We start from the raw sequence: 21,729 nt of genomic DNA, 5'->3' as shown, positions 1-21,729 counted from the left end.
TTACCTCCCCCACCAGAGATACTTCTCTTAAGACTGGCTTTTTGGTAGCCACATCAAACTGCTAACTCCTACTGAGCTGATACAGCCACTTTAAAGTAGCCAAGTCATACTTCAAAACCATTATTTCTTACCAAGTAATGTAGCTATCTGGGTTATCCAGACCTCTTCTATCCCTCACCCAAAGACCATCCGTAAGCCTCACCCCACCAACATAAAAGTACAAGAAATGGGTAAAGTTTTCTGTTTTGTATATTCCTTTGAAAAAGCTGAAAATTATTTGATTTGCCCATGACTCCTCAAAATACCCCAGGTCAAACATCGTCATCTCAAAACGTTATGCAACTCGGTGAGCTAATTTCGTGAATTTTAAAATACCATGAAGGATACCTAATACGTTAAACCATTAAATGGATCCTGCCTAATTAACAGTAAATCCTAGGGGAAAGAGTGCAGGTCTGTCATTAGAGCTACCTGAGTCTGAATCTCAGCCATGTTCATAAAGTGCTGTTGGCCCAGGACAACTTATTCTGAGTCTTGCTTTCCTCCCCTAGAAACGGGGCTAATACATCCATCTTGCCATGTCCTTGTATAAAGTACTTGACACAATGCCTGGTCTGTGGCGGATGGGCAGTAAATGATATGCTTCCCCTCGCAGCACAGATTATTACAGCTTACACCCCATTTCCCTTAGTAGATTCCTAGCTCTTAGAGAAAGGGCCTGGGACTTCCTTGTCTTCACATCCTCCAGACCCTCAACACCAGTGTAAGCAGACACACATTCCTCTTGAATATAAATGTGAGCATTTGGCTTTAAATTCAGTTGTATATCATATAGAAATAATTACATTTCTGCTCTGGCCTCTCAGTTTCAAAGGGATATTTTTTTAATTCCCAGGGAATAGCTAAGATTACCTATTATAAAAAAGAAAAAAGATAGACTCTACTCAAGTCCCGGGCAATCATGTTCAAATGGTGCTCTAAGTCTCGGAGAACAGGTTGACATTGACGTTTCTAATATTCTTAATGTTGACCCAATTTTAAGCTCTATTTCTCTCCTCAAGTAACCGTGTTTCAAGACACAACCAGAAAACAGGAGGGGCAAGATGAGGCTCTGACAGGGAAAGCCAACCTCTGATATATCCAATTTCTGACCTATGGCTCAGTCAGCTCAAGGGAAGTTTTGTGGGTCCCCAGTGTCTTCCCAGGGCGACAGACACTCCCACACGGCCTCAACCAGGCTGAGGTAATTGTTACTGTTATGGCTTTAACGATGTGAGTGGGAGAAGATGAGAATTCTGAAAGAGACTTATTTACTGCAAAGCATCCCAAATATCTCATTAATCTGCTTTTCATTTGGCAAACTCTTCCTTCATTAAAAGTGCCACGCTCTGCTCTGCGGTTTATGACAAAGTAAAACCGTCTCTGGGAGGCAAAGCAGCAAAATGGAAAGAATGTGGGCTCTGGAACAAATTAGACGTGAGTTTGATTTCCAAGTGCGCTACTTACTTGTTCTGTGACTGTGGGCAGTTTTCCTTAGCCTGTTAGAACCCCATCTTCCTCATCTGTCAAGAGAAGATGATTGTCCTGTCCTGGTTTATGAATACTGAGATCAGCCCTAGGCCCTAGGGCACTATGTTTCTTTCTCCTTTAAGGTTCAATGGTCACCTGCAAAAGGAAGATCATAATATTACCAACTTCATACACTTCGTGATGAGGATTTAAATGGGTGAATGTATGTAAACTAATTAGAACAGAGTCTGGCACAGAGGAAGTTCTATATAAGTGTGTTATCATCATCATTAAGGATTAAATGACACACATAAAGGACGCTTTGAATAGTGACTTGCACCTGTTACACATGAGGTGCTCAATAAATGTATGGGAAAATATCTCCCCTCCCAACTAGAGACTTTTCCTTGGGGTCTGAAGAAACTCCTTGGGTGGGAGGAGCTTTTCAAAATTATATACTCAGGGCTTCCCTGGTGGTGCAGTGGTTGAGAGTCCGCCTGCTGATGCAGGGGACATGGGTTCGTGCCCTGGTCCGGGAAGACCCCACATGCCGCGGAGCAGCTGGGCCCATGAGCCATGGCCGCTGAGCCTGCGCGTCCGGAACCTGTGATCCGCAACGGGAGAGGCCACAACAGTGAGAGGCCTGCATACCACCCCCCCCCCAAAAAAATTATATACTCAGAACTTTAGAGAAAGAGGGATCACGTAGATAAAACCTGTTTACAAAGAAACAGACTGACGGATGTAGACAGGGAGAGCAGGGATGAGAGGTAGAGAAGGGAGCTTCCCTGGTAAGGTGGCACAGTTATCAGAAAAGAAGATTCCAGGTCTCCTGATACCCAGATGACTACATTCTTTTCCCCAGGTCATGCTGCCTTTTAAGTTTTGTCTTGATTGAGAAACACCTTCCTACAAACAGAGTTCAAATTGTCAGGTGACCTCTGATCTTCTTTGAGGTTCCAATAAAATGAGAATAAAGAAAAGACGTGGACTCAGGATGGTTTAGGAAGATGCTGGGAATGTAAAGGGAGAGAACGGCTCCCCCAAAATATCCCAATTCAGAGCAGGGACTATTTACCTCACTCTGGTCAGTAAAATAAGGGCAGTGCACCCAGATACCTGCCACCCACAAATCCAAATCCAGGAAGCTCTGCCTCCCTTGGTTAATTTAAACGCTGCTTTTATATCGCAGTTTAGATTTGTTTTGTTTTGTATGTACAGTATCAGTGAGCTCCAGATTCCTTATTCCTTAGCTCTAGGAATGAGAGCCCTTTCCAGCTGATTTGGTGTCACTCACCACTGAGGGAGGTAGAATATTCCTCTTCTGATTGGAAATACTCACTTTATTTCAGTGGGTCTCCTTCATTTCTTTCCCTTCCATCAGGGAGATAGATCTCACCTAGGGTGTTCTGCCTTTCAAAGCAGTTTTCACTTCAACAACTAAGATTTTAAACATTTTTTCAAGTAACCAAAGAAACAGAAGCCAAGAGTACAAGAAAGAGAGCACAGAAAAATAGAAGGGAAAAAAAATCAGCCCCAGGGTGAACACAAATATTGATATTTGGGGTCCCCTAAGCTTGAGTCTAGGCTCTATTTTGTGCTGAAATTCTGGGCTCCTCTGGCAGCTAATAGGTATAAACGTCTGCCAAAAAACGCTAATAAGTATTTTCATGAGGAACCAAGGGGGGGACAAGGTGAGGGTCTTAATACAGTTTCAATGTTCCCCAGCTCTGTCCATGGCCTACCTACCCTCATGGACTCAGTGCTAAAAAGAGAAGGCTGTCCATCTAAAAATAAAGAGAAGGCATACTAACAATCCTGCCCTGCTATGAGATCCATGCATATCCCAAAAGGGGGAAGACTGCATGTCCTGCTTCTGCATGGCTCACATCAAGAACTCCAAGAGAGAAATCAGAGGCAGAGGCAAGAACGGTACCAGGGGAGGCTGCACAACTGAGAGCAAAATCTGTGTCCCCTGTGAGGGCAACCAGCCTACCACCACGGGGGCTGAAGCGAGGGAGGAAGGGAACGCATCATGGAACCCACAGGAGGCGGACAGAACTGGAGCGCATGTAGGAGACAACCCGTGGGACTCCGCTGGGGCTGGGTGGGGAGGACATGGAGATTTGTGATAGCCAAAGAGATAAAAAGCTAAAAATACGGGTTATCACCATTGCTGTGACCCCTTTTAAAACTCCAGGCTAGCGTGGCCTGAGAAAATGGGTTGACATTGGTAATACCACCTCCTTCTGTTATTTCTCTACAATTTAATCTGCACACAGTGTTGTAACGAGGATCCCTAGTGGGCTGTATTCATCCAGACTAAAGCTCTTCTGATGCAGGTGTTCCCAGTAAAAGAAATACGATTCTTGATTCTTAGAATTTAATTATGTGCTGCTCTTTGTATATTAAAGTAATTCAAACTACTGTACCACTGGGGTATATGATTTGTATTACTTTTCCTATAAGTGGGATGGGCTGGTAAAGAATCATGCATTTTCTCACGAAGGTTCCCTTGCAACTAATCACACACGTTTGAGAAATAGCAGGTCAGGACTAGAGGCACCGTGTGTGTCCATGAGACAATTTCTCTGCAAAGAAGCAATATAATATAAAGAATGGTTAAATCAATTAAACAAGGAGACCATTAGACTGAGGCAGCTCTAATACATTAGCCTACATAAGCAAACCAAAACCTAAGCCTGTAATGCCTCAAGGGTAAGAAAGTGAAACCTAAGGACAACCAATCGCAGACAGCCAATTCAGCTTTTCCAAATAATGCAACTGCTTCAGCCAATCAGATAATTCCCTCGCTTTGCTTCCCCTGCATCTTCTCTACAGAAGTCTTTCTCCCAGCTCCCGTATGGGGAGCATCCTAACCATTTCCCATTCGGTGCTGCTTGATTCAAATCAATTTTTGCTGAAATAAACTCTTAAAATTTGAATATGCCTCAGTTTATCTTTTAACAGAACTAAGCAACACTAGTCCAGAAGATACACCAAAAAGCATTATTATTAGCTAGCGCCTAGCCTTAACCTGTCTGGGTCTCAGTTTTCTCATGAGTTAAAAAAAAATTTGCAGTTAAAAAGATTTCATATGCCACCCCTTGGAGTTCTTGTGAGGGCCAAAAGAGAGTATTTGAAACATTTTCTAACATTTTCTACTATAAAAATAAGGGGCCACCTAGTCCATTGGAGTAATGGAACTTTGTTTTCAGGTAAGTTAAAATACCTGCTTCCTTAATTATTAAATTTACAATTTAATAATTTACAAAATGTATCACTCCAGCTCCTAATTCTTATGTGATGACATGAAGTACAAAGGCAAAGAAAAGAAAAAGACCAAATCTCCTTCAATCACAGTATCTGGGCCGTTCTGGCTCATATTAGAAATCTCTGTATGATATTACATTCTAACATCCGATATTAAGCTTTCTTTCAGAGAATAAAGAAAATATGTGCCAATATTAAGTTATTCTTGCCACTGTTGTCTTAAATGAATGTGGGTGTCTTCTTAAGGCACTTTATACAAATCAATATGCCACCAACCTAGTGAAATGTGGCCACCCACACCAAAAGTACGACTAGAGAGAAGCATCCAGCCCATGAAAAAAACTAGTGACTTTTAGTGAACAGAATAAGGAAGAAATTAAATTGGAGTCTGTGGGTGGTGACAGCAGAAGAAGTGGGTCATCCTTTTAAACCTCATTTCCTCCGAAGTTTTATGTTAAAGAGGCCCAACCACCAAAAAGTGAGTTTCCATATTGCCTAGGGAAAACGATGTCAAAGTAATTTGAATATTTTTCAAATAACTTTCCTTAATACCCTATGCAACTGAGAAATCCCACAGACCTGTAAATCTTAACAAAGCCATTGTTTCCAGCTCTAAACCCTGCCTTTGGGTTTGGCTTTCTCCCTTTCTTTATGGATGAATAACATTTTCAATCAAGTTGTTTTTCTTCTTACTCTGGGAACCAAGCTCATTTTGCATAAACATAATCCTCTCTGGCATAAAGCCAGAGATTTTCAGGCTCTCTGGCTTTACCTTCCCTTTCTCATCACTACTAGAACATGAGAGTCACACTCCAGGAATCTCAGGGGGTGCAGGAGAGATGCTGTGCAGTGGGATGCAAGTTGCTTCTGAAATCTTAAGAGCAGAGTCACCTCAGAGAAGATGCTTCACACCCAAGTCAGGTTCTCAACTGTAAGCCATAATATAATAGTGACACTAGTAAGAATCAGATAAGACTTCACTCAATGACTGCTCCTCTATGAATGCTATCCTGTCCAGTTTCCCCCTCCCTTAATGAGAATGGCCCACTTGCCACCTTTGCCTCCACCACTGAGGTGTATACAAGCTTTTATCACAACGTTTCCGTCATTTACTTGCTTTTTTTTTTGGCCGTGCGCCTTGTGGGGGGATCTTAGTTCCCCGACCAGGAAGGGAACCTGGGCCCCCTGCAGTGGAAGCACAGAGTCCTAACCACTGGACCAGCAGGGAATTCCCTCATTTACTTGTCTATATTTCTGTCTACCCTCACCAGACTGAAGACTTTTACAGGGCAGTACCTTTGTCTTATTTATTTTAGAAATCCCCAAACCATGCTTGCCAATGTTTGTTATGTAATAGGCTCTAAAGAAATGTCTGTTGAAGGATTAATTTGTTAATTGACTGACTAGTTGATTGATTGAATGAATGTCACAGATGAAATCACCCTAGAAACCTCCTATCGCTAGACAAATGTAAGTCATTATTATGTGGAATTCCATAAATTAGCTTTGAACTTGAGGTAATTAGGCAATTGCTCAAAGTCAAGAGGTAATGGACCTTTTAAATGTTCTTATTTCATATCATCCTTTGTTCTTGTTTATTTATTTAATCCAGACAGCTGCCAAGAATTTACACATCTTAAGATAATAACACACTAAAAAAAAAAAAAAACAGTCCCTGCCACAGAAATACTGAGAAATATTCTGCTGGCTAAATTAGAACTGACTCTTAGAGACACAACGATGAAATTACAGACTTTAAGTTCTTTCTCGAGTACAAACTGGTGTCCTGGGGAGACCATTAATGCTAACGCCAACACAGAACAATGAGGGGACTGTCCTCAGATGCCCATTTTGTTTTTACCAGTTGCTCTCAATATGAGAGTACTTACAGGAAGTAGCTGGGTGTTTGGTTTTTTTTTCTTCACTCTTCACTTCATAAATATTGGACACTAGCTGTGTGTTGGCTAAATATAAGAGATGCGAACAAGGATTTCAAGGTGGCGTGTGGGTTGCATGAAAGGTTCTTGACAAGATTACATATACCATAACCAAGGCAGAATGAAATGCCATAAGACAAACAGAAATACAAAACTCCCAGTGCAGTAACAGGCCCCTGGAGAAGATCAGAAAAGACTCCATGGAGGAGGTGGTAACTGTGATAAATTAGGCTTTGGACAATACGTCAATCCACATAGACAGGGAGAACAGCGTGGTGGGACTGGGGAAGAGTGGGGATTCCAAGGAGGAATGATGCTATACAGAAATTACAGAAGGGAGGGCCAGCTCCCATGGCTGTTTTTAGTCTTCATTTCCAGAAGTTTCCATTCCATGTGCTCCTGGTATGCTAATTTGACTCTGGTAATAACCAATTTGACATTAGTGTATTTAATGTAAAATAACACTGATATCATTACCATAAATCTCTCTCTCTTTTCACAGCAGCAATAAATATTATCTTGAAGCAACAGATCAAATACTACATTTATATAATATCCCTAGAGAAATTATTCAAAATTGAAGCACATTTTGAGTATATTATAATTACATTTTCTTTAATTTTCCATGGAATTCAAAACAAATACTTCTCAGCGTTTTCTGAAAATGATCTGTGCTTAACATGGAAAAACCTTTTAATTACTATAGCATAACATCTTGCCAACTTCTACATCATTTAATCCTTGCCAGATTCTGATTCTAGCATTAGAATTAGCTTCTCTGGAATATTTTTACAAGCTGGGAATGGACATGTTTAACTGTATAACATTTCTTAACTTCATCAAATTCTAGAACAGCCCCTTCAATCTGTGATAGAAATAAAGAATCAGTTTAATGGTATGTCTCTCAAACTAATGTTCTGAAGGATATTAACAGGTGTTTCATTAAAAAATGAGAAATGTTAATAGAACAAAGTTAAGTAAAGATTTCCACACTTATGTGTGGAATCTAAAACATTCAACAAACTAGTGAGTAAAACAAAAAGAAGTCAGACTAGCAGATACAGAGAATGGACTGGTGGTTGCCAGTGAGGAGAGGGAGTGGGGAGGGGCATTATAGGGGTAGGGGATTAAATATGGGGTTATTATCGGATTATATGAAATCATGTGTATGAAACTTTTGAAAATTGTAAAGCATTGTAGAATTTAAAGAATCTTTCATTCAATAAAATAGTTTAATTTTTTTTAATTTTAAAAAACATTCACTTAGATTTGAATTGGGAAGATTACCTGAATATATATTTGGACTGCTCATAGAGTAGGTGATTCAATACCTGACAAAATAAAGGGTACACCTTTTCCAACTAGACACCTCGGGAGTCTATAACTTTACTCCAACAATATCACCTTTATTCAAAATATTTCTGAACACCTCTTTAGTTTATGACATAAACTTTAGTTTATGACATAGACTCAGTGGTGACAACTTTTCATCATTTATGGGTAGATTTGATTTGGAGAACAGACAAAGACATTCAGAGCCAGATCTGGAAAATAAGGTAAATGGCCTTTTGATCACCTGGAATCTTCCTGTGAAGTAATGACACCAACTTTCTTGTGTAACTTATGAAGTGGTTCCAAAACCAGTAAGATAGGAAGAATTCCAAAGTGTTTTAAATAATGGTAGCATCATTAGAAAAGATATCTTTCTCCAAAAAGAATGTGACAAATTAAACTTTTTGTTATGAACATTTAGATATGGTTGTTCAAAATAGTTCTCAATCCCTTTTTTCACATTTTGTTCAAAAGTAACTTGTCAACTTAAGGCAAATTCCTAAAGATACCTACCTACCTACCAAATGGGTTATTTCCCTTTCAAGTATTGTTTGAAAGGAGAAATGAGACTTACTCTGTCAGCTCTGGCTCCCTCCCCTTTACAGGGTAGAAAAAAACCTGAGAGAAGAAAAAGACAAGACAAGACTGGGGGTTGGGATATGGGAGGTAGTCAGCAGATATTATCAATGGCCTGGAGGTCAATCAGATTCACAAGGCAAAAGGATTGTTTCATAATCTCCCAATACCTCTCAAATCAACCAGGCAAACCTCTGATGGTTTCCAGTCATAATAGTTACATTACATGAATTTTAAATAACCTTAAAGCTACGGTTCTTTTGGCCCTGAGCAATACAGCAATGGGCATTTAAGACACCTGGCTTCCAACACCCATCCTGCCCCTGCTGGTGGGGCCTTAGCACCTGAGATAGAGAACTCTGTTTTGTTCATTAATGAATCCCAAGCATTTACAACATATACTCACAGGTGCTCAATAAACACTTCAAGTAAGAAGGCTTACTCTCACTAGGCCTCAATTTCCTTATGTGTTAAAGAAGGTTATTAGCTTAGACCAAGAGATTCCTGTCATAATCATGAACTTACTAATGGAGACTCATCATTTTTTCTTTCCTCTGCTTTCCAGTGGCAAAAACCTTTCCCCAAACTATACCAAAGAGCCAATGGTCAACTGTCTCTTCCTCACGCCTGACTACCATCTATATTATCAACAACATTTTGCTTTCATAAACTCAAGATTTTCCAGAAATGAGCAGGTGTAGCTAAATGATGGAGTAGGAAGAGGTGAGCTCACCCTGAGCTCACCTCCTCCCATGGGCACACCAATACTACAACTATTTACAGAGCCACTATCGATGAGAATGACCTGAAGACTAGCAGAAAAGATTTCCCAACTAAATATATAAAGAATCACAATGAGAACTTCCCTGGCGGCACAGTGGTTAAGAATCCACCTGCCAATGTAGGGGACACGGGTTCGATCCCTGGTCTGGGCAGATCCCACATGCAGCAGAGCAACTAAGCCCACGAGCCACAGCTACTGAGACTGCGCTCTAGAGCCTGTGAGCCACCACTACTTAGGCCCACGTGCCACAACTACTGATGCCCACGTGCCTAGAGCCTGTGCTCTGCAACAAGAGAAGCCACCGCGATGAGAAGCCCGCGCACCACAACGAAGAGTAGCCTCCGCTCACCGCAACTAGAGAAAGCCCACACGCAGCAATGAAGACCCAACACAGCCAAAAATAAATAAGTTTAAAAAAAAAAAAAAAAAAAGAATCACAGTGAGATGGGTAGGAGGAGTGGAGATGGAGATGTAGTAAACTCAGGAGCTATACCCCTGGGGTAGGTGACCCACACTGGAAGGATAACCACAACTACAGAGGTTCTCTCCAAGGAGCAAGAGTTCCAAACCCCACATTGGGCTCCCCAGCCAGGGGGTCCTGCACTGGGAAGATGAGCCCCCAGAACAACTGGCTTTGCAGGTCAGCAGAACTTGTATATGGGAGAGCCAGAGGGCTCTGGGAAATAGCTTAAAGGGCACATGCAAAATTTCACATACTCCAAATCCCTGCGCAGAAGCAGTAATTTGAAAGGAATTTGGGTCAGACCCACTTGCTGATCTTGGAGAGCCTCCCAAAGAGGCAAGAGGCTAGTGGGACTCCCCCTGGGGACATAAACACTGGTGGCAGCCATTTTGGGGAGCTCGTTCTACCATGAGGACACTGGAACTGGTAAGCACCACTTTGGAGTCCATCTGCTAGATTATTAGTGCCAGGGACTTACCGGCCCACCCAGTGCCAGCCCCGAGCCTCCCAGGCCCCACAGCCAGCCTAGTAGGGACCCAGCCCTGACCATCAGAGAGCCAACACTGGCCCCAGGACCCAGGAGGCCACACAGCCAGCCATATTGAGACTTATCCCCACCCACAAGCAGGTCAGCATCCACTGCACAAGGTAAGCCTGGCAGCCAACCTGGCTGGGGGGTGTGGAGGTCAAACCCTGTCTACTAGCACACCCACAACAGTCAGCCCCACCATAAAGAAGGGCCCACACAGCCCACATAAGGGTACCCCTAAAGCATATATCTCTGAAGACCACAGGGGAACGTGCTGCTAGGCCCCATAGTATGTCTCTAATATGGCCACTTCTCCAAGATTGGGAAGCATAACCAATCTACTGAATACATAGAAATAAACAGAGAATTAGGCAAAATGAGGAGACAGAGAAATATATTCCAAATGAATAAACAAGACAAACATCAGAAAAAGAACTAAATGAGGTGGAGATAAGCAGTCTACCCAATAAAAAGTTCAAGGTAATGATCATAAAGATGCTTAACGAGCTCAGGTGAAGAATAGAGAAACATAGTGATAAATTTAACAAAAAGCTAGAAAATACGAAGAAGAACCAAACAGAGCTAAAGAATACAATAACTGAAATAAAAATACACTAGAAGGAATCAACAGTAGATCAGATGATACAGAGGAACAGCTCAGTGAATTGGAGGACAGAGTAGTGGAAATCACTGAAGGTGAACAGAAAAAAGAATTTTTTTTTAATGAGGATAGTTTAAGACATCTCTGGGACAACATCAGGAGTATAAACATTCACATTATAAGGGTCCTAGAAGTAGGAGAGAGAAAGGAACAGAGACTTTATCTGAAGAAATAATAGCTGAAAACTTTCCTAACCTGAGGGAAGGAAACAGACATCCAGTTCCAAGAAGCACAGAGAGTCCCAAACAGTATTAACCCAAAGAGGTCCACACCAAGATACACTGTAATTTAAATGGCAAAAATTAAAGATAAAGAGAGAGTCTTAAAAGCAGCAAGAGGAAAGCAGCTAGTTACACACAAGGGAACTCCCATAAGACTATCAGCTGACTTTTCAGCAGAAACTTTGCAGGCCAGAAGGGAGTGGCATGATATATTCAAAGTGATGAGAGGAGGGAGTTCCTTGGCAGTCCAGTGGCTAGGACTCCATGCTCTCACTGCTGAGAACCTGGGTTCAAACCCTGGTCGGGGAACTAAGATCCCACAAGCCACACGTCGCAGCCAAAACAAAAAAAGTAATGAAGGAAAAAACACAACCAAGAATACTCTACCTGTCAAAGCTGTCATTCGAATATAAAGGAAAGATAAAGAGTTTTACAGACAAACAGAAGCTAAAAGAGCTCAGCACCACTAAACCCACCTTACAAGAAATGTCAATGGGACTTCTCTAAGCAGAAAAGACCAAAATTAGAAATATAAAAATTATAAAAGGAAAAATTCCATTGGTAAAGGCAAACATACAGTAAAGGTAGGAGATCAATTACTTATAAAGCTAGTAGAAAGGTTGAAGACAAAAGAAGTAAAAATCATCTTTATCCACAATAAATAATTAAGGGATACATAAAAAGATGTAAAATATGATGTAAAAAACATTAAGCATGCACAGGGCAACAGCAGGTGAGTAAAAATGCAGGGTTGTAAGAATACATTCAACCTTAAGAGATCATCAACTTAAAATAAACATATATATATATATATATATATATATATATATATATATATATATATGGTCACCACAAACAAAAACCTGTAACAGATACAAAAATAGAGAAAAAGGAGTCCAAACACAATATAAAGGTAGCCATGAAATCACAAGGGAAGGCAGCAAAAGAAGAAAGGAAAAAAAAGAACTACAAAAACAACTCCAAAACAATTAAGAAAATGGCAAAAAGTACATACCTATCAATACTTACTTAAAATATAAATGGACTAGATGCTCTAGTCAAAAGACATAAGGTACCTGAATGGATTAAACAAAACAAGACCCATATATATGCTGCCTACAAGGGACTCACTTCAGATCTAATGACACACAGAATAAATGTGTGGGGATGGAAAAAGGTATTACACGTAAATGGAAATTAAAAGAAAGCCAAAATACAATACTTAAATCTGACAAAATAGACTTTAAAATAAAGACTGTTAAAAATCCACAAACAATAAATGCTGAACAGGGTGTGGAGAGAAGGGAACCTGTTGGTGGGAATGTAAATTGGTGCAGCCACTATGGAGAACAGTTTGGAGGTTCCTTAAGAAACTAAAAAGAGAGCTACCATGTGATCCTGCAATCCCACTCCTGGGCATATACCTGGAGAAAAACATGGTTCAAAAGGATACAATGTTCATTGCAGTGCTGTTTACAATAGTCAAGACATGGAAGCAACCTAAATGTCCATCAACAGAAGAATGGATAAAAAAGATGTGGTACATATATACAATGGAATATTACTCAGCCATTAAAGAGAATAAAATAATGCCACTTGCAGCAACATGGACAGACCTAGAGATTGTCATACTGAGTGAGCTAAGTCAGACAGAGAAAGAGAAATATCATATGATATTGCTTATATGCGAAATCTTAAAAAATGATACAAATGAACTTATTTACAAAACAGAAACAGATTCACGTACTTAGAGAATGAACTTATAGTTACCAGGGGGGAAGGGTGGCAGGAGGGATAGTTAGGGAGTTTGGGATTGACATGTACATACTGCTATATTTAAAATGGATAACCAACAAGGACCTACTGTATAGCACAGGGAACTCTGCTTAATATTCTATAACAATCTAATTGGGAAAAGAATTTGAAAAAGAATAGATACATGTATATGTATAACTGAATCACTTTGCTGTACACCTGAAACTAACACAACATTATTAATCAACTATACTCTAATATAAAATAAAAAGATAAAAAAATAAAATAAAATAAAGACTGTTACAAGAGACAAAGGAGGACACTACAAAATGATCATCGATCAATCCAAGAAGAAGATATAACAATTGTAAATATATATGCACCCAAAATAGAAGCGCCTCAATATATAAGGCAAATATTAACAGACATAAAGGGAGAAATCAACAATAACACAATAATAGTAGGGGACTTTAACACCCCACATACATCAATGGACAGATCATCCAGACAGAAAAATCAATAAAGAAACACTCACCTTAAATGACACATTAGACCTCATGGACTTAATAGATATCTATAGAACACTTCATGCAAAAGCAGGAGAATACACAATCTTTTCAAGTTCACGTGGAACATTCTCCAGGATAGATCACATGCTAGGCATAAAACAAGTCTCAACAAGTTTAAGAATATTGAAATCATATGAAGCATTTTTTCTGACCACAATGCTATGAGACTAGAAATCAACTACAAGAAAAAAACTACAAAAAACCACAAACATGTGGAGGCTAAGCAACAGGCTGCTAAACAACCAATGGGTCACTGAATAAATCAAAGAGGCAATCAAAAAATACCTGGAGGCAAATGAAAACGGAAACAATGATCCAAAATCTATGGGACACAGCAAAAGCAGTTCAAAGAGGGAAGTTTATAGCAATACAAGCCTACCTCAGTAAACAAGAAAAATCTCAAATAAACAATCTAATTTTACCTAAAGGAACTAAAAAAAGAAAAAACAAAACCCAAAATTAATAGAAGGAAAAAAATCATAAAGCTCAGAGCAGAAATAAATGAAATATAGAGACTGAAAAACCAAAAGATCAATGAAACTAAGAGCTGGTCTTTGACAAGATGAACAAAATTGATAAACCTTTAGCTAGATTAACCAAGAGAAAAAGATAGGGCCCAAGTGACTAAAATCAGAAAGGAAAGAAAAGTTACAATAAACATCACCAAAATAAAAAGTATCATAAGAGATTACTACAAACAATTATATGCTAAAAATATGGACAACCTAGAAGAAATGGATAAATTCCTAGAAACACACAATCCTCCAAGACTGAATCAGGAAGAAATAAAAAATATGAACAGACCAATTACCAGGAATAAAATTGAATCAGTAATAAACAAACAAACAAACAAAACTCCAAACAAAGAACAGTCCAGGAACAGATGGCTTCACAGGAGAATTCTACCAAACATTTAGAGAAGAGTTAACGCTTATCCTTCTCAAACTATTCCCCAAAACTGCAGAGGAAGGTACTCATTGTGAGGCCAGTATTACCCTGATACCAAAACCAGGTACCAAAGACACCACAAAAAAACAAAATTGCAAGCCAATATCACTGATGAATATAGAAGCAAAAATCCTCAACAAAATATTAGCAAACCAAATACAACAATACATTAAAAGGATCATCCACCATGATCAAGTGGGATTTCTTCCAGGGATTCAAGGATGGATCCATATCCACAAATCAATAAGGTGAACACCACATTAACAAACTGAAGAACAAAAACTATATAATTATCTCAATAGATGTAGAAACGGCTTTTGATAAAATTCACCATCCACTTAGGGTAAAAACTCTCCAGAAAGTAGGTAGAGAGGGAATAGTCTCAATATAATAAAGGCCAAATATCACAAACCTACGGCCAACATCATACTCAACAGTGAAAAGCTAAAACCATTTCCTCTAAGATCAGGAACAAGACAAGGATGTCCACTCTCACCACTTTTATTCAACATAGTATTGGAAGCACTAACTACAGAAATCAGACAAGAAAAAGAAATAAAAGGAATCCAACTTGGAAAGAAAGAAGTAAAACTATCACTGTTTGCAGATGACATAATACTATATATAGAAGATCGTAAAGATGCCACCAAAAAAAATCAGAACTAATAAATAAATTCAGTAAAGTTGCAGGATACAAAATTAATATACAGAAATCTGTTGTGCTTCTATACACTAACAATGAACTATAAAAAGAGAAATTAAGAAAACAATCCCATTTACAATTGCATCAAAAGAATAAATACCTAGGAATAAATCTAACCAAAGAGGTAAAAGACTTGTACTTGGAAAACTGTAAGACATTGATGAAAGAAACTGAAGACAACACGAACAAACGGAAAAATATACCATGCTTATAGATTGGAAGAATGAATATTGTTAAATTGACAATACTCCCCAAGGCAATCTACAGATTCAATGCAATATCTATCAAATTACCAGTGGCGTTTTTCACAGAACTAGTACAAATAATTCTAAAATTTGTATGAAAGCACAAAAGACCCTAAATAGCCAAAACAATCTTGAGAAAGAAGAACAAAACCGGAGGTATCATGCTCCCTTATTCCAAGCCATACTACAAAACTATAATAATGAAAACAGTATAGTACTGCCACAAAAACAGACACATACATCAGTGGAACTGAATGGAGAGTCCAGAAATGAACCTACATGTATGTGAACAATTATTCTACAATAAAGGAGTCAAGAAAATATGATGGGAAAAGATAGCCTCTTAAATAAATAGTGTTGGGAAAGCTGGACAACTGCATGCAACAAGAATTAAACTGGACTACTTTCTCACACCATATACAAAAATAACCTCAAAATGGATTAACGCCTTAAATGTAAGACCTGAAACCATAAAACTTCCAGAAGAAAACATAGACAATACGCTCTTTGACACTGATCTTATCAATAATTTTTTGGTTATGTCTCCAAAGGCAAGGGAAACAAAGACAAAAATAAATAAAAAACAAATGGGACTACATCAAACTAAAAAGCTTTTGCACAGCAAAGAAAACTATCAACAAAACAAAAAGGCAGCCTACTGAATAGGAGAATATATTTTCAAACAATATATCTGACAAGGGGTTAATATCCAAAATATACAGAGAACTCATGCAACTCAACATCAAAAAAACAAATAACCCAATTAAAAAAATGGGCAGAGCACCTGAATAGACATTTGCCCAAAGGAGAGAAACAGATGGCCGACAGACACATGAAAAGATGCTCAACACCACTTATCATCAGGGAAATGCAAATCAAAACCACAATGCAATACCACCTCATACCTGTCAGAATGGCTATCACCAAAAAGATAACAAATAACATGTAACGGCAAGGATATGGAAAGGGAATCCTCACGCCTCATTGGTGAGACTGTAAATTGGTGCAGCCACTATGGAAAACAGTATGGAGGTTCCTAAAGAAATTAAAAATAGAACTACCATACAATCCAGCAATTCCACTTCTGGGTATTTATCCAAAGAAAACAAAAACACTGATTTGAAAAGATATATGCACTCCAATGTTTATTGCAGCATTATTTAAAATAGCCAAGGTATGGAAGCCACCTAAGACAGACATAGACAAATGTATAAAGAAGATGTGGAATATTACAAAATTATAATGGAATATTCCTCAGCCATAAAAAAATTAAATCTTGTCATTTGCAACAGCATGGATGGACCTAGAAGGTATTATATTAAGTGAAATAAGTTAGAAAGAGAAAGACAAATACCACCTGGTCTCACTTATATGTGGAATCTAAAAAACAAAAACAAACAAAACAAAATGAAAACAGAATCATGCACACAGAGAACAAACAGGTGGTTGCCAGAAGGAGGGGTGGGGAGATGAAGCAGCTGTAGAAGATAAGAGGTAACAAATCTCCAGTTATATAATATATAAGCCACAGGAATATAATATACAGCATAAGGAATATGGTTAGTAATATTGTAAAAAGTTTGTACATGGACAGATGGTTACTAGAGTTATGGTGATCATTTTATAATGTATGCAAATGTCAAATTATTATGTAGTAACCTAAAACTAACATAATAGCATACATCAACTATGTTTCAATTTAAAAAAATGTTTTCCAGAAATGAAAAGAAAGTGGGGCAAAAACTACTTGTTGCCTACAAAATACCTATTCTTTTCTTCTTTCTCAGTAGCAGAATTCAATTTTGTTGGGACTGTGATATGTTCAGCTAAAACAAAAAACGTTTCCCCACCTCCCTTGTGGTTGCTATAGTTATACGACACAGTTCTGGCCTAAGAAATGAAAGCAGTAAAATTTCCTAAAAGGAGAACAGAATCAGTTGGTAGTGCTGCATTCTGCTGAAGCATGGGCACAGTGCTGAGATGCTGGAGGTGGGAGCACCATTCTACAACCTCAAGTAAATAGAAGGGAAGGGCCATTTGCAACAACATGGATGGATTTGGATCCATGTTATGCTAAGTGAAATAAGTCAGACAGAGAAAGACAATACGATATCACTTACATGTGGACCCTAAAAAATACAACGAACTAGTGAATATAACAAAAAAGCAACAGATTCACAAATACAGAGAACAAACTAGTGGTTACCACTGGGGAAAGGGAAGGGGGAGGGGCAATATAGGGGTAGGGGACAAAGAGGTACAAACTGTTATGTATAAAATAAGCTACAAGGACCCAGAGATAATCATACTAGGTGAAGTAAGTCAGACAGAGGAAGACAAATATCATATGATATCACTTATGAACTTATGAACAAATGAGCTTATTTACAAAACAGAAACAGACTCATAGACTTTGAAAACAAACTTATGGCTACCAAAGGGGAAAGGGAGGGGAGGGATAAATTAGAAGGTTGAGGTTAACATATACACACTACTGTATATAAAATAATCAACAAAGACCTACTGTATCTGGAACTCTACTCAATATTCTGCAATAACCTAAATGGGAAAAGAATCTGAAAAAGGATACATGTAGCCGTATAACTGAATCACTTTGCTGTACACCTGAAACTAACACAAAATTGTAAATCAACTATACTCCAATATAAAAGTTTTTAAAATTTTGGGACTTCCCTGGTGGTGCAGTGGTTAAGAATCCACCTGCCAATGCAGGGGACATGGGTTCGAGCCCTGGTACGGGAAGATCCCACATGCTGCGGAGCAACAAAACCTGTGCGCCACAACTACTGAGCCTGCACTCTAGAGCCTGCGAGCCACAACTACTGAGCCTGCATGCCACAACTACTGAAGCCTGCGTGCCTAGAGCCCATGCTCTGCAACAAGAGAAGCCACCGCAATGAGAAGTCCGTGTACTGCAGCAAGGAGTAGCCCCCGCTCACCACAACTAGAGAAAGCAACTAAACAAAGACCCAATGCAGCCAAAAATTAAATAAATTTATTTTAAAAAAATTTTTTAATGGAAAAATAAAATAAGTTACAAGGATACAACATAGGGAATATAGCCAATATATCATAATAACTATAAATGGAGTATAACCCTTAAAAATTGTGAATCACTATATTGTACAGCTGTAACTTATATAATATTATACATCAGCTATATTTAATTTTAAAAAAAATAGTAGGGAAGGGCCAAGAGAAGCGCTGTCAGGACCTCCAGGAAGCAGACACTGAATCAGAGTTAGGAGTGCAACTCTGGCATTATTGGGAGGGTAAAGATCAAAAGTGGTATTGGAGGGGGGTAGGGGATTGGGCCACAAAGGCCTTCAGATTTTCTGACTTGAAAATCTGACCACGCTTATGAGAAGAAAGGGGGAAGAAGGCAGTATTGAACAAGAGGAGCCTTGAATTAAGATGCAAATCTCGCAAAATTTCAGCAAAGCCAACAGGAACCTCCAGAGCAGAGACTGTCCATTTGATGAATCCTATATCAGAGAGAATGGCCATGCCCAAGTGTCTTCTGCTATGCTCAGTCATTACTTGGGGGCTGCCTGGGAAAAGTGTGGCCCTGCATCAAAAGCTGAGGCAGATCCTGAAAGCGTTGCGTTTGGAGTCTCTCAAGATGGCAAATTCTTCCTTGAAGGAAGATCTAAGCGGTAGACCTGCATGGCCAGCACCACAGTGAAGGTCTCAGCCCTGATATCGTTAAGCTGGGATTACTGCCGGCAACTCCCCATTTCTGGCTTCTCATTGTGTCAGGAAAATGAAACCACTAATTTATTTAGTCCTGTGTTTGGGGGTTTCAGTTCTCTGTGTTTCTATAAATTATCAACTCAGATTCCACTGGGCGAGTCTCTAGTTAACAGTAAATTAGGTGCCTGGGGAGACACATTCACCACCATTCCAGGCTATGAGAGCTCTAAGTCAATGAAACAGCAGCCCGGGCGCAAAGCTGTCACCAGGCAAATATAAGCACCAGTTTCCCAGGAGAATTTTAGTGACAACAACTTGAATAACTGTTTGCCAAAAACAGAAATAATAGGCTTAATGAGTGTCTGCTTGGGGGGCTAATGTTTGGACCTTAGTGTAAGGATTTTCAGATAGCTACTCACATCAAAGAAATTACTGTTTTCTTACTGCTGGATTCTTAACCGCATTGCCAGTGCTTGAAATGCTAGAAGTTTGACTTCCAGATAGCCTTAGGAAGCACACTTTTATCTCTCTGGACTTCAAATTCCTCTTTACAAAATGAGGAGGTTGATTAGGTACCACTGCAAGTATTTAAAACAGAGGGGATTGAAGGCACAGAATGGGTAACACACGTGATGGAGAAGCTGAGAGTTGAACAGGTGATGATGTGTCATAACCCAGATATTAGCAACAACAGGAAGCCAATACCACCTTTAGGGTGGAGAACAAAGAGAAGAGGTGGTACTGCTGGAACTCAGGACAGTCCATCAGCCAACAAAGCCTGAAGCACGGAGAGCCTGTACAGTGGGAGCTGGAGCCGCGTGATAAATTCACCTGCTGCCAGAGCATCAGCCCAAGGCAGAGGGAGGAGGGAAGATGCCCTGGCTTCTCCCAGCCTCCCTTGGGGCTCTCACCAGTGCCTCCGCTGGCTGAAGTCAGTGAGAAGCTAGCAAACACAAGACTTTGGTAAACCACAGCCTTCATGCGTTAGCCCCTCCGTGACAGAGAACACAGCAGCAGAAGGACAAAAGAAAAGGAACTCAGGCAGAGCAGGTCCAAGACCATCATAGCCTAGACCAAAGGCATCTACATTTTTTCAGAAGTAGGTCACAAGAAAATAAAAACATAATTGGGAAGACTGTTTGAACTGTTGATAATGGTAGCTAGAGAAGATCAATGATTATCCTATAAACATGGACTTTACTCAGAAACACAGCAAATGTATACCAAGGCATTATTCATACTCATGATCTCTTGATTCATCAAATGGGTCTGGTGTAACTAGCTGAATTCAGATAGTTCAAAATTATGTAATTAATAAAACTCATTTCCATCATATCTGCTAACATGATTCCTGTCAGCTGCCACCCATTCAGCATGAGCTAATTTGTGTGTGTGATTTTGTTTGGTCATTTTTTTTAAGTGAACCGAAAGCTCCAGGCAGCCAGGACCCAGAGCGGGGGTAGCTGCGCTGCTCTGAGGACCTCTTACTGGATGCTGGGCCAAGACACCACAATTCCTCCTAATTTAATAGCCCCTATTTCTCCAGGGTAAGAGCACCTTCTACTGAGGAAAGGCTCCCAAAAGCTTTAAGGAGGTGGTGCATCTGTCACATGGTCGTGCCAACATTGTCAGCCTCCACCAGGCCAAGGGGTACTGACTTGTGCCTAGGAAGTTCTTTAAGCCTACTTCTTACAGTCACACAAATGATTCATAAGGGAGCTCAGAACCGGTGAGAGCTTCCTGGAGCCATAAACATTTATCCATCTCTGGACCTTTAGGGCATCGAACTTCTAAAATGAAATCTCTGGATGTCAAATAAAGCTAAGCCAAAAGTGAAACTCCTCAACCCCATCATCCTGGTTTGTTCTCTGGAATAGGGCTCCCCAGCTGGTCCGTGGCCTGTTAGGAACCGAGCCTCACAGCAGGAGGTGAGTGCTGGGCCAGCAAGCAAAGCTTCATCTGCTGCTCCCCGTGGCTCGCGTTACTGCCTGAACCATTCCTGCCCACCCCCCCGCCACCGGTCCGTAGAAAAACTGTCTTCCACGAAACCGGTCCCTGGTGCCAAAATGGTTGGGACCTCTGCTCTAGAAGCCTGCTGGGCACTGCATGTCAGCCAACTGTGCTGAAGGCACACAGTTGAAGCCTAGCACTTCTGTGTTTCGTGAGCAGCATTTTAACGTCCCCCCAAAAAGGATATGAGTTAAAAACGACCAACATAAACACGAGCTTGTGTTTTTCTCTATTCACTCAAGGAAAGGGTATAATTCCATAACTACAAAGCCCCTGTTCCCATCCTTCAGATTCTCCTCCTCTGAATCCGGAGTTCCAGCCAAGGGTGACGCAGTAACTTCGGTTCCAGGAGGGCAATGAGATGGCTGAGTGGAGAGCATCGCGTCTCAGCCTTAGCTCAATAGAGCCGACCCAGCAAAAACAGAAGCGCTTATCAGTGAGGTAACAGACAAACAAAATGTTCTTTGTGGCTTAAAAACTATACTCCCATGCACCCCATT

The 21,729-nt window shown here is 39.9% G+C and overlaps 1 protein-coding gene across 3 annotated transcripts in view; it reads right to left on the bottom strand.

The window, feature by feature from the left end:
- The window catches only part of FAM170A (family with sequence similarity 170 member A), a 55,501-nt gene that overhangs the window by 17,848 nt on the left and 15,924 nt on the right, over positions 1-21,729 (bottom strand). For all 3 annotated transcript variants that reach the window (XM_067731520.1, XM_067731521.1, XM_067731522.1), the window contains one exon: positions 1,507-1,665. The gene's annotated coding sequence lies outside the window, so the exon portion shown is untranslated. The remainder of the gene's footprint in view (positions 1-1,506; positions 1,666-21,729) is intronic.

This window comes from Pseudorca crassidens, chromosome 3 (genome assembly GCF_039906515.1).
Source record: "Pseudorca crassidens isolate mPseCra1 chromosome 3, mPseCra1.hap1, whole genome shotgun sequence".
In the NCBI taxonomy this organism is placed as follows: Eukaryota; Metazoa; Chordata; class Mammalia; order Artiodactyla; family Delphinidae; genus Pseudorca; species Pseudorca crassidens.
The sequence above is the reverse complement of the archived record's forward strand: the minus strand, read 5'-3'. Positions and strand labels throughout refer to the sequence as shown.